Source organism: Orcinus orca, chromosome 7, assembly GCF_937001465.1.
Source record: "Orcinus orca chromosome 7, mOrcOrc1.1, whole genome shotgun sequence".
Classification (NCBI taxonomy): domain Eukaryota; kingdom Metazoa; phylum Chordata; class Mammalia; order Artiodactyla; family Delphinidae; genus Orcinus; species Orcinus orca.
In genome coordinates this window covers 42,294,818-42,309,602 of record NC_064565.1, presented here as the reverse complement: position 1 = coordinate 42,309,602, position 14,785 = coordinate 42,294,818, and the positions used below count along the sequence as shown (strand labels likewise).

Here is a 14,785-nt window from a genome sequence, read left to right as displayed (position 1 = left end):
CTCCTAAGTGGGTCCACACCCAGCCCAGGTCCGTTACTTCCATCATGCACAGACTGTGACTATGTTGTCTTCTGTGGGAGGGTTGCCCCATTCCACCTTCCCGGCTCCCACTGGGTCTTCAGGCAGCTCTTGATGGCCAAGATACTTTTCACTGGCTGAGCCCCCAATGTACACTATCTGTTTTTTATCTGATGCACAATTGATTTTGATAGATCTGCTCCTTGGTATACACATCTTATAAATGGATTCATTGCATATTTTGACGTTTGTGAAATCACTATAAGAACAGATTTTTTTCACTCGGCAGGGGTGTTACACAAACAGTATGAGGGATGTTCTTATAGGGATAAATGGAAGAAGCACATAAGTAGAAAAAGTTACCTAAAATCCACCCAGAGATGATTGCTGTTAACATATTACTGTGTATCCTTTCAGACTGTTGTTGTACATGTATGTATGTCATTCTAAACCTGCTACTGTGTATTGCATTCTGTGAAGTCCTGTTCTCACTTGATAAGATATTGAGCACATGAGGACTAGACTGGCCTGTGCAGGAGACACTTTGCAAAATTTAAAGTTCCTACATGGACCTTCTGGAATTTTGAGCATTTTAAGTGAAATACAGATTCTTAAGAGTATTTTGTAAAGGGAAGCCAGGCTTAACTGCACATTAAATTAATAGCTGATTTTTCTGACACAATTTGTTCCTTTTCCAAATGCTTAAATCTGAATGTAGAGGTAGGGACCTGAGCTTTTTCAATAAAAAAGATGATCAGATCATAATCCAAGGCATTTACTAGGGAGGGAAATATATTCTTTTAAGTGTTTTCAAACACAGAAAGGAGCCATAGTATATTTATTAACACTATTAGAACTCTTAAAGTGAAGGTAAATTTTACAAAATCTAATGTGTACGTATATATTAAAGCACGTATGTAAATTTACATCTACTTACATATTATAAGGATAACTATATGTTAATTATTTAAACTATTCATTTTCTATAAGCTGTGTAACTATGTGTGTTTGCCTAAATGTCTGTGTACCCATAGGTGTACACACACTGTACACCCTCGTACATTCATGGACATTCACGTATAGATATGATCCATGCTTTGCTAATTGATGGTTAATGCTAAGTGGGAGATTTCTGCCATAGAACTTTTGGAGAAGGAAAACTAACTGCTTTTGACATAAGGATACTCAAGAGGGTTGAAAAGCAACACATCCCCAAGAGAATAAATGATTGCTACTTTCAAAGATTATAATAGAGTTATTAAATAAGAAGATATGTCCTTGTGCTTGTTAGGAAGGAGGGTAAATTTCAAACAGAAGGCTTTGTGTGTTTAGAGACCTTTGTAAAAACACTCTAGGGATATTAAGGCTTAGATTTCTTTTGGAAATGTTTAGACCAGAGGTCTTTATGGTTTGGTATATCAGAAGATCCCTCCTGGGGTTAAAAAGTCTTTCTGGCCTATTTCTAGAGAGTCAGGCCTGTTCTATGAAAGAATCCATCACTGACCAGAGAGGAAAACCAAATGCTGCTTATGTGTAATAAATTTGACTAAGAAAATCAACTTGTTTTACTCAGTTGAGCAATTTTGGTGTTTGTCCCGAGTCTGTTAAGTAAGTGGTGAACAGAACCTTCTCTTCAATCAATCAGTTCTTAGCAATATATATTGAAATGATTTCTAGATATAATTGTCGTGGAGCTAAAGAGAGAAATTCCTTAAATCTGGTCAGAACCCATGAATTTGCCTCTCCAAGGTCATCAGTCTTGCCTCTTTCTTGGTACTTTGCATTTTCGAGCGACAGAGGGAAGCATTAGGATCGACCCCCAACTTTCCTCAGGGGCTTCTGTATCTCCTTTCCTGCTGATGTTCTGCTTCCTATTCGATTATGATGAGTCCATCAGGACTTTAGAATGTGGTCTTCTGACTCTATGTGTACACAGTGAACATTACATTATTCTGTGGTGTAAGATGTTCTGTAGGAAGGTCTGCAATAATGATGAAAAAAACATGCTTTTAGGGTGAAGGTGAGGAGGCATCCTGTTGCCTTAGCCCTTCCCTTTCCATCAGAGTTCAGCTTGGATCTTCTTTCTGTGTGGACAGTTCTCATCATTCAGTTCACCATCTGCCTTAAACATCCCTTACCTAGGTAAACTAAGCCACCCAAGGAGGACAGGAGACATAACTGAATGCGTTAAGTTGTATTCTTTTTCTTCCCTCTCCCACTGGTCCTTTACAATAATCATCAAGTCATGAGCTCAGATTTCCATGAAGCTAAGTTAAAAATTGCACCAAGAAAGCTGCATAAATAGAGACTCTGTATGCTGATCTAAATCAGGCTGACTTAGGTGCCTGTAATGTGTTTGCATTGGGCCGCGCAGACAGTAAACGCAGCAACAACTGTTACACTGCTAACCAAGGTGAGGCCCCGTGGAGCAGGTGCCTGGGATCTTACTTATGGAGGATGGAGCACTAGTAGTGTGTAAACTCAGGAGAGTTCACATAAAATAATGGGAAGCCGATTGGGAGCTGTAGATTTTTATACCTTGGACTTTGAACTTTTTAGGACTTGGAAGAGTCTATGATAAAACTGTGCAGCCCAGACAAAAGGAAGGTGACCCAGATAGCTCACATGGCAGTTTTAAAGATCTAAATAGAACAATCCTTGTTCTCACTATACATTTATGTATTCTTTTATAGCATAAATATGTGGTTTGAGCAATAAATACTTTTCTCGCTCTTAAATGGTGCCACAGTATCAGTACTTCCTATATCCTATTTTTTCCTTTTGCATCTGTTCTCAGAAATATTGAAAAGTCTCACATTTAAAACAGGATGTTTGAATTTGCTTTCATTCCTTTTTCATTCAAGGGAATTGATCTAAGATAGTACATCTTAACATGAATATTGACAGCTACCAGTTATTCAGGAGCTTGATTGTGTAGTTTGTGAATAGCTTAGTCCTCTTATTTTGCCTTTTTTGTTCCTATTATTCTGTAATCCCTCTCTTCTTCTTAGCTCTAGCACCATATAGGAAAAAGAATCTGACCTCCAGTGTTATTATTCTATTAGCAGATTTGTTGAAAAGTTCAGTGAGTGATAAGATTTTAATTAAAAGTATCTCTCAATCATTTTTAACCTCCATAAAACTTAAAAAAATTATCTTCTACTGAACATGGCTATGAGCTGGGAAAATGTCATTTACTTTTTGTGTTTTGTATTATGAAACATGTGTATGTGGTGTACTAGTGTTGTGATTAAAAACAGAAACTCAGGGCTTCCCTGGTGGCGCAGTGGTTGAGAGTCCGCCTGCCGATGCAGGGGACATGGGTTCGTGCCCCGGTCCGGGAAAAATCCCTCATGCCGCGGAGCGGCTGGGCCAGTGAGCCATGGCCGCTGAGCCTGCGCGTCCGGAGCCTGTGCTCTGCAACGGGAGAGGCCACAACAGTGAGAGGCCTGCATACCGCAAATAAAACAAAAAAAACCCCCAAAAAACCAGAGACTCAGTCAAGATTGTCAGGGATTAAGTCCTGGCTCTCCACTTCCTAGCTTGTGGCCCTGGGTACATGTCTTAAATTTTCTGGGCCTCAGTTTCCATATCCCTGAAGTGTCAATGATAATGGAACCTGCATCTGGGGTGGTTTTGAAAATTAAATTAGTTAATATTTGTAAAGCTCTTAAAACATATACTGTAGGGCTTCCCTGGTGGCGCAGTGGTTGAGAGTCCGCCTGCCGATACAGGGGACGTGGGTTCGTGCCCCGGTCCGGGAGGATCCCACATGCCGCGGAGTGGCTGGGCCTGTGAGCCGTGGCCGCTGGGCCTGCACGGCCACAAAGAGGTTTGACTAGGTAATTTCTAAGGTTTCTTCAAATCCAAAATTTTGTTCTGTTTGCTGATAAGCAATTTCTTCAGTTGGGGTACAAATGCCACTATATGCCATTTGATTTTTGAAATGATCAATTACCATGGTGTTTTATGTATGCTGACAAAGGGGTCAGGATTTGGACCTTGAGTCTTTTTCAGAATCTTTGAAGGAAGAAGGTGTGTGTGACACACATCTTTGAAAGGACTAGATGTTTGAAAAGGAAGATTTTTTTTTTATCTTAGATTTTTAACTCTAGAAGCCAAAAAAGGATGCTTTTCCTATTGTTCCTTTGCTTACCAATACCCACAGTGCACTTCTAGACCACAGCGATTTGAGGTGGAAACATTTGAGTCTCATCTCTAAGAAAAAAAAAATCAAAGGCAAAAGCTTTCTGAGAAGTAAGCTTCTCCTAATTCTTATTGACGATTGAGGAGAGGTATTTCTTCTTTAGATGATCCCTGTCTTTCCTTCTTAGTTGTACACTAGGAAAGTATTGACAAAAAGAGTTTAAATAATTGTTTTGTGATGGTTGTGATGTTTAATCATCAAGAATGTTTATTGTTTGGTGTTTTCTTGCTTTACAAACTTTTCTTCAGCTCAGCATTATTATCCTTTGGGGTGTACTGAAAACAATAATCAGTCAATAGGAAAACCCCAGGAATAGAATAAATTCTCGGAGATATTCATTATTTTTTATAAAGTCATTCATTACTTTTAAAAGGAGTGATGTGCCTGATCTGTTTGATTTTCCTCTATGATAAAGTGAAAGGCCACCAGGATGAAAAAGTAAAGAATGTTTACTTCAGCCACAAATCAGATATTCTCTTAGTGTTTGAATGAAGTAAGAGTTGGAGGCAAATATTTATCAACAAGCTAGAAAAATGTGATGACCATCATGCTAAAATAGTTAGTGAGTAAACAAATTAGTTCCCCAGTTTATTTCCAAAGAGTCATTATTGATAGCTTAATATTTAATTTCGAATGACGTTCCAGAGATTAATGTCTTGGGGTTTATTTGATTCAATGGCTCTACTGATCCAAGAGGTAGAATTAAGAATTTATTATTAGACTTTCAAATAATCTCACGTTTGATCATGTTGTTGTTGCTTAGAATATAGGGATGGAGTTATATATTTCTATTATGTAGGTGAAATTGGTAAGGTAGGGAAGCGCAGAACATTTCCTAGTTATCACGATGCACAGGGCCTGCTGTGAAGTGCGAAGATGCTGCAGAATAGAGTAAGAATTAAAACCACACAGGTCCGAAAATGCTATGTTGATACTTGATTTTACAAAGAAAAGATCCTTGATAGTCACATTTAATTATTAGCTAACTAAAAACCAAATATTTGGTACATAAGATATGATGTGTCTTTCTAGAGTCCCAATGTTAGTTTTCTTCTATATTGTAACAATTTCTGAGGTCATATAGTGTATTTTATTGACCCTGAGGCATCTACCCCCTCACACACACATTTTGATACATCTAAAATTGGGCTACATCTTAAAATTAATGGTATCTCATAGTTTTATTGGTAGCTTTTTCCCCTAGTGATACGTAATCTGAGGTTGAGTCTTAAAATCATTGTTATCTTAAATTCAGTGAAATGAGGTATTTAGGAAAAAATATTTAAGCAGTAAAAAACCATATAGTGTGAAAAATTTGTCTTCCTTGACTATCTCCCAACCTAGTCCCTTCCTCAAAGGTAGCTGTTCTTAGCAATTCAGTGGGTATCCATGCAGACCTTTTTTCTATACATTGATAGACATGGATATTTAGAAAAACATACTTACAAGCACATATATGCTATTTGTAATTTTAAAAAATATAAATGAGATCATCATAAATATTATTCTGTGACTTCGCTTTCTTTACCTAAAAATGTACCATGGGTGTTTTTCCCTAACAATTTATTCTTTTTAATAACTGAATGACATAATGACTGTGTAGGGTGGATTTATCATAATGAATTTAGCCCATTGATAGATTTAGAATATTCCCCATTTTCAATCCTGCAGATAAATGTTATGGTTAATATTCTTACATATGAATCTTTGCATATACATAGAGCATTTCCCCAAAATAGTTTCCTAGAAGTGAAATTGCTGGGTTAGTACATTTTAAGATTTATAGATATTGGTGAGTATTGTAAAACATTTTTATATTAAAATAAATATAAACATTCTTTTTTCATTGAGAATAAACCAAATTAGCTCAAATTTTTATTGTGAAATATAAGACTTCAAAGAACTTTCTCGATCAAGGGAAGCAGCGTTAGGCTGAGGCTTCCAGGTTCCATAAGAAGAATTTATTTACTCTCTGTTGTAATGTTATTTTAAAAAACAAAGATTTGAGAAGTTGCATCCACACCCCCCGCCCCCACACTTCATTTCATAAATGAAAAAACTGAGGTTCAAAAGCGGTGAGGCAACTTGTGCAGAATGACCCAATTTGTGGTGGAACTGGCCCTAGAACCTCCTCACATCTCTTTCTAGAGCAGTGTTCTTTTTACAGTGCTGAATACCAGGGTTAATAAGATAAAAAATTGGAATAAACCACTGAAGGGTGATATAAGCAAATTATTTTGTATGGTGCTTGCTTGACAGCTAACAAAGCAGTTGGGAGTTGGGAGAATATCCAAGATAGAGACTAGATTGCTCTCTGACGCAAATGGTGAGAACTTTATCTAACTTGGAATCCAGATTAAAGTTGCAATTTCTTTCAAGCTTTTTTGTTTGCTATTGCTTTCTGATACGATTTGAAATCCCCAGTCCTTGACAGATTAAAATGATAGTGCATCCATAAAACTTAAACGAACATTAAAAACTCAGTGTTAGAGAATGTCAGAAAGAGGTTTTGTGTTTTAGGAAAATGTCGGCGTCTTCATTATTTGTATGCAGGTCTTGATGACATTTGCATGTCGATGCTACATTTGGCCCTAGCCAAGAGTGACCAAAGTTCCATTTTTATTCTTTCGTATTTTCAGTTCATCTCCATGAGCTTCCAATCCAGGAAAACATTTGCATGATTCAGTAGTGATATTTTTAAAAGGTAAAAATGGATAGCAATATTTGTCAAAGGTAAAAGGAAACGACACGTTCTGAGTAGGGGGGGCGAGAGGTCCTTGTATCAATCAGAATCTCTACAAAAAACAGATAGCATCCTCAAATTAGGACAATTTGAGAGGGTTTAATAAGTTGAAAAGGTGTTGGTAGGGTGTAAGGGAAGCACGAGGTCTAAGCACCCTTAGGCTTAATAGGACCAGAAAAAGACGTGGTTATGGAAACCTAGGAGGACTGAGTCCTGTCAAGAAGGCTACCTCGAGAAGGATGCAGCTTTGCCTGTGGAGGGTTGCAGCCAGCCTGAGGGCATCCCACTGGGAGGAAGCTAGGGGATTAATACCCTAAACTCATTCTCTCCCCTCACTCTCGACTCTGTTGGGGCTCCCACTGACTAAACCCAGCCAGAAGCCAAAGAGTAGGGCTTATAGGTCAGCCATGCAGTGTAAGAGTAGAGTGGGGAAGAGTGGAGGCTGATCTGGAGAGGACGCTGCTTTCGTGCACATTGTTATTGGGCCTTCTCTGAGTATATTCTTGTCAACAGATGAAAGCATGTACTCGGAAGACATTCCTAAAACATACCTCTGAAGATGCCAGTGAAGCTCGAGGTGCTGCTGTTGGTCATTTTCTTATTTTTTTCTTTTCTTCTGAAAATAAATTTATTTACTTATCTATCTGTCTCTATCTATTTATTTATTTATTTATGGCTGTGTTGAGTCTTTGTTGATGTGCGTGGGCTTTCTCTAGTTGCAGAGAGCGGGGGCTACTCTTGATTGCGGTGCACAGGCTTCTCATTGCGGTGGCTTCTCTTGTTGCGGAGCTTGGACTCTAGGTGTGCGGTCTTCAGTAGCTGTGGCGCACGGGCATAGTTGCTCCAGGGCATGTGGGACATTGGCAGGTGGATTCTTAACCATTGTGCCACCAGGGAAGTCCCTTTTGGTCATTTTCTATTGGAGATGTGTGTTGCCCTTCATATGTGAAAATAGTTCTACTGAAAATGGTGACCTGGATTTTTTTTTTTTAATGTATTTATTTATTTATTTATGGCTGTGTTGGGTCTTCGTTTCTGTGCATGGGCTTTCTCTAGTTGTGGCAAGCGGGGACCAGTCTTCATCGGGGTGCGCAGGCCTCTCACTATTGTGGCCTCTGTTGTTGCGGAGCACAGGCTCCAGACGCGCAGGCTCAGTAATTGTGGCTCACGGGCCCAGTTGCTCCACAGCATGTGGGATCTTCCCAGACCAGGGCTTGAACCCGTGTCCCCTGTATTGGCAGGAAGATTCTCAACCACTGCGCCACCAGGGAAGCCGGTGACCTGGATTTTAATAGTGTTTTGTCTAAATTAAGATTTGGATTACTTCAACAAGGTCTAGCAATGGGAGAAAATAAAAGATTTAAATACTAGTTTTGTGGAGAAAGCTTGAGACGTTAAGCTGTGCGGGCTCCCACCACAATACACTAAGATCTCTGCAGATAATGAGCAGATACAGAAAAGTGTGGATGAGACCAACTTGTGGCTCAGCTCCGCTCCACTGTCATGGCTGAACCAGAATTAATTCTTAGGATCCCTCCTAATGTCATCACATTGTGATTCCCAGCTCATAAAACAGTGGGAGGTTTGGTGGGAGTAAGGATTAGCGCTGGGAGATTTTACCGTTCTGATGACAGCCTCCTTATTAAAAGACGTACTGACTTAGTGGAGCGGGGGTGGGAAGGCTAAGAGGAGTATTCCCTTTACAGTGTTAAAGCGGAAATTGTTTTGCAAGGTTATACGAAGCCCATGGAAAATACTAGCTTGGAGACCAGACTTTGCCATTTTGGGTAAAGCTAAACAGACCTCGTGTGTCTGTATTAAAAAGTCCACTTGAGGGCTTCCCTGGTGGCACAGTGGTTGAGAGTCCGCCTGCCGATGCAGGGGACACGGGTTCGTGCCCTGGTCCGGGAAGATCCCACTTGCCGCGGAGCGGCTGGGCCCGTGAGCCATGGCCGCTGAGCCTGCGCGTCCGGAGCCTGTGCTCCGCAACGAGAGAGGCTGCAACAGTGAGAGGCCCACGTACCGCAAAAAAAAAAAAGTCCACTTGACTGCTTGCCAGTTATGCAGTGTAAAATTTGTGAAAATCCATTGAGTTGCACATGTATATGGCATGTTTCTGTATGTGCCTTATACTTCAGTTAGAAGTTTTGTAAGTCTCTTTTGGGGAAGCAAGTGAAACTAGTGGGATTCTGGAAGCTGGGATAGGGATTAAGGTTAGGATGGGCATAATGAAGGCCCTTGCTTCCCATTGTTAGAGCCTGAGAAATGTAGAGGGAGGAGATTCTTACACTGACTATGTGCCGGAGGTCCTGAGTTCAGAAGAGCTCTAATCCATGACTGGTGGACCAGTTGGCCAAGGATGGGACACATGATGCATCACTGGGAGATGGGAAGACCATGCCCTTCCAGTGTCTGGAGCAGAACGTTCTCTTGTTGCTTGGTGCTCCTCTTGGCCTTTTGCTTCACCACCCTCCCTGGGACAGATTACTCACTATACTGGTGGTTACCTGCCATGTACAGTAGATGCCTCACCCCTCTAAAAATGATGATTCCTAAGGTAAAGAGGACTCAGAGTAGATTTTCTCTCTGCCTCTAGCAGTGTCTGCAGGGTCAGAACCAGGCTGTTTTCAGTGGTGAGAGCTGGTCCTTATGCTTACAGAACAGTGCCAGGGCATCAGCAGAGAGCCAGTTCAGACAACAAAGAATAAAATGATGATTGCCATGCGTCTCAGTTGAGGTTTATTTGAATAACGTTCTAAGATTCAGATGTTTACTCTTGGAAGAGTGTGTGCTTGGTACATGGGTGTACTCAACAGAGAGGTGCTGATTAAGTCTTTAAATACTAAAGCTAAGCTGGCAAACATATTACGTGAACACTGAGTGTTTTCATTTTGAAAACTTATCTACTTATAAAATAATATACATTATTTTTAGACATTAGTTTCTCATTATTTTTATAGCTCTGATTCTTTAATTATTGCTACTACAGAGTGTTGTAGTGTTGTAAGCAGGGTGAGGTAGATCTTATAATTATTATAGATGCTTTCATCAGCTGTGGTATCTTGAATGGTGCGCGCGTGCGTGCGTGTGTGTGTGTGTGTGTGTTTTAAACCCCTTGGATCAAAGTTACAATATAAAGAACTATGCAAACTATGCAAGATACTATAACTATCAGGGTTTTCTTAGGACTGAGTAATATGTTGATAAGTGTGATATTGTTTTGCCCTGGTTTTGAAATATACACTGTATAAAGGTAGCTTTGAAAAAAGTTCTTCATGCCACATTCCAAACTTAGTGGGGGTGAACTTCCCAAAATATTTTTTAAGAGAAAGGAAACGAGAGAAGAATACAAAAAAGACAGAAAAATAATAAGGAAATGCATAGCTTAGTTTCTATGAATGTTTTGATTCATATCCCTTTTAAGTAAAATATGTTCTGACTGTAAGATGTGCAACTAGATTTTTTGCTTGAGTGTTGCATTTACATAGAGTAGCTGGCTTTCAAAATGCCAGCCAGCAGCCAACTCAAATACTGAAGATTTGTCTAACTTAGTGACTAGTTTAGTAGGAAGATATCTTGAGGATATCTATGTGCAGGGGAGGCACATATTAGATACCTAGTTCTGGAAACTCAGCCAGAATTTTGTCAGCAGTGATCTGATTCTTAGGGTATTTGATTTTCATCTCCTAATTTAGGACTTGCAAAGATTCTGTGAGCATAAAACCTCACCTCCACATACTTAATTGAAGAGGATAATTTTGAAGTTCAAGATTGCCTTCCTGGAGAAAACTTGGCTATACCCGTCAGGCTCTGAATGTAAACTATACCATTTCTTTTTTTTTAATTAAAAAAAAAATTGGGAGGAGGCGGGGATTCCCTGGCAGTCTAGTGGTTGGGACTCTGCGCTTGCACTTCAGGGGTCACCGTTTCAAACCCTGGTCAGGGAACTAAGATCCCACAATTTTGGGATCTTAAATTTTGGGACAAAAAATTTTGTCCTGCAGTGTGGCCAAAAAACATTTTTTTTTGTTGTTTAAATTGAAGTATAGTTGATTTACAATCAACTATTTGATTTCAGGTGTACAGCAAAGTGATGCAGTTATATACCCTTTCTTTAGAAGTGTAAAAAGTGCCCACTATCCCCTAAGCATTTATGTTACAGTAATTTCTGAGATTCCCCCAGCCAAAGACATGGATAGACTCTGGAAGCATTTCCCAATTTACTGATTGGGGCTTCTTCTGCATCCTGATTCTCAAAAAAATTATTGGACCTTTCTACAATACTGAGGGACAGATCAGACACTGATAGATAGTTTTCTTTATTGTACCTCCACATAATGACACTGGCCTCCAATTTCAAAGGAGCCCTTTATTGTAGATCATGTATTACATTTGTGTTCTGCAGAATACACTTTGGGGAAAATTATTTGCAGTAGGTAATTGGGAGCTACTGAAGGATTTTTAAAACGGAAAGTGGTATGATCAGATGTGCATTGGTCAGAGTGGAAGATAGATTTGCAGAGAGGGAGAGTTGAGGCAAGGAGTCCAGTTAGGAAGCTCTTGAAATAGCATAGGTGTGAGATGATGGAGACCTCAAGTAGGGCAGTAGCAGTGGGAATAGAGGAGGAGGTGAACTGAGAAATATTCAAGTCATAAAGGCAGCAGGTTTAATAACTAACTAACTTAGGAAGGGAGAGGAGTCTAGGATGAACCCCTCCACTCTGGTTTGGGTGACTGACTGGTTAGTTGTATGCTGCTGAGATTGGGAAGCTAGGCCATTTCTTCTGATGCCTTTTGAATTAACCCAAGGAGCTCAGGTTAGAAGCAGTGTCCAGGTTTTGAAGGCTTCAGTCTTCCAGCTGTTGATCGTGATTCGTGGCTAAGAAAATTACTTGGCTTCATTCCAAAGGCTGTGAAATAGTTTTGTTTCAGAGATCTAGGACCCCCAGGGGCCAGGAGCTGGCTGCAGAATAATTATGATCCAGCTGTCTCCATTCTGGGCCCTGTACCCATCCTGATAGACCCTATTATGTTTTCTTTGGAAACCAGAAAGGAAACATGCTGTGTTCCCCTAGCCTTGGCCTTGAGGAACTTCTCAGCAAAGAAATCTTCAAACTGATTTTTAAACAACCCCTTCCTCAGTAAATGAGTATTATTCCAAGTGACAATCAGGCTACACAGAAGGGCATTTGGGATATTGCTCAGCTAGTAACCAGAAGGAAAAGCTATTTTAAAAAAATTTATTCTCTTATATATGCTTCTTTTTCTGTTAAGAAGTAGAAGATCATAATATTTTACCAGAGTATCTCCGCTCTCTTAATTTTGTTAGGCGTTTCTAGCCATTCGTTTAGTATGTTCACTGACATATGTGAGAGAAAAATGGGTCCCTAGTCAAGTAAGTTTGATAATGACCACATTCAGTGCCCTTTCAAGGCACACAGTAGGCCACTAAATTCTCTTAGCATTCTGTGATAAATAAACCGATTAAATTTTATTTAACCCAAAGATATCCCAAAGTCATCTGATCTCAGCCCATTTTTTTCCCCCCAGTGAATGCCTGTTAACTACTTGAAGAACTGGTATTCTGCAGAATGCAGCTGGGGAAAGGCTCATCTAGTTATTTACACCAAGTCACATGTTTTCTGGGAACAATCTCAGCATCTCAAATTGGGTGCATTTGGCAGGCAGGATGCAGTTAACATTAGATTGATATATATGTTCCCAGGCCTTCCTCTCAGAGACTTTGGTTCACTAGTTTGGGATGGGCCTTAGGGTTTTCATTGTTGACATACACTTCTAAGGTGATTTTTATGTAGCTACTTTGAGAAGTACTGCGTAAAATTATCGCCCTGATCAGCCAGTGTTTGTTACAGGGCACAGTACTTGGAGTTTCCCTCTTTTTCAGGTCTCTCTCCCTCTGGGTGGCAAGCCCTTTGAAGTAGGAGTGTCTATCTTATTCCTCTCCCTACCCTTGCCTAGCCTTGCTTGCCTGGGTACTTGCCCCAAGACAGACACTCAGTAAATGTTTGCTGGAATGTATTGAAATTCAATAACCCTAATTCCTCCAGAAATCAAGAGGGACCTCGGGAATGGTCAGAAATGATTGAACATGGTGTATATGTCAGGGATTCCCTAGGGACGTATATCTATGAACAGCCACACAATTATTTTTTCTTTAAAAAACCAAAGTCAATTTGGGCTTCCCTGCTGGCGCAGTGGTTGAGAGTCCGCCTGCCGATGCAGGGAACGCGGGTTCGTGCCCCGGTCTGAGAAGATCCCACATGCCGCGGAGCGGCTGGGCCTGTGAGCCATGGCCGCTGAGCCTGCGCGTCCGGAGCCTGTGCTCCGCAACGGGAGAGGCCACAACAGTGAGAGGCCCGCATACCGGAAAAACAAAAAAGAACAAAGTAAATTTAAAAATAGAGGTTAGCAGCTTTAGGAAATCAGAAGGCCTGTATTTGTAAAAGAGCCAGAGTGTGATAAGGGAAAGTCAGTCTTCTCCGCTTATATTTCCAGCTGGGCTATATATTGATTGTAAACAGAGTGGTGACAAGGTAAGTTTCCCTCCACACCAGACTCCTAGACCCTACTCCGTGGAGCCCACCTCTTTCAACAGTTTTTCTTTTTTTTTACTAGAAGCTTTATTGAGATATAATTCATATAGCATACAATTCACTCATTTAAAGTATATAGTGCCATGGCTTTAGTATATTCAGAGTTGTGCAATCATCACATCCCCCCAGAAGGAAATCTCATACCTATTAGCAGTCACTTCCCACTACCCCCCAACTTTCCCAGCCCTAGGCTGTCTCTGTGGATTTACCTGTTCTGGACATTTCATATATATGGAATCAGTCATACGATATGTGGCCTTTTGTGACTGCCTTCTTTCACTGAACATGATGTCTTCAGGCTTCATCCATGTTGTAGCATATATCAGCATTTATTTCTTCTTGTCGCCAAATAATATTCCATTGTGTGGATATAAACTATTTATCTGTTCAATCGCTGATGGACATTTGGGTTGTTTCACTGTTTGGCTGTTATGAATAATGTTGTACAAGTTTGTGTGTGTATATGAAACTTAATAGTTTCTTGACCAGTCACTTTAAAATGTAAGCCATTTTTTTTTAAATTGGAGTAAAATTGCTTTACAATGTTGTGTTAGTTTCTGCTGTACAGTGAAGTGAATCAGCTCTATGTATGTATACCTATGTCCCCTCCCTCTTGGACCTCCCTCCCACCCCACCCCCATTCCGCCCATTTAGGTCGTCACAAAGCACCGAGCTGAGCTCCCTGTGCTATACGGCAGGTTCCCACTAGCTAACTATTTTACACATGGTAGTGTATTTATGTCAAATCTAATCTCACAATTCATCCCACCTTCCCCTTCCCCTTCCCCCCGTGTCCACATGTGCATTCTCTATGTCTATGTGTCTATTCCTGCCCTACATATAGGTTCATCTGTACCATTTTTCTAGATTCCACATACATGCATTAATATACAGTATTTGTGTTTCTCTTTCTGACTTACTTCACTCTGTATGACAGACTCTAGGTCCATCCACATCTCTACAAATGACCCAATTTCATTCCTTTTTATGGCTGAGTAATATTCCATTGTGTATATGTACCATATCTTCTTCATGCATTCATCTATTGGTGGACATTTAGGTTGCTTCCTTGTCCTGGCTATTGTAAATAGTGCTGCAGTGAACATTGGGGAACATGTGTCCTTTTGAATTATGGTTTTCTCTGGGTATATGCCCAGTAGTGGGACTGCTGGGTCATTTGGTAGTTCTATTTTTAGTTTCTTA

At 40.2% G+C, this 14,785-nt stretch overlaps 1 protein-coding gene across 6 annotated transcripts in view; it reads left to right on the top strand.

The window, feature by feature from the left end:
* The window catches only part of CACNB4 (calcium voltage-gated channel auxiliary subunit beta 4), a 270,883-nt gene that overhangs the window by 123,292 nt on the left and 132,806 nt on the right, over positions 1 to 14,785 (top strand). The gene's annotated exons all lie outside the window — the stretch shown is intronic.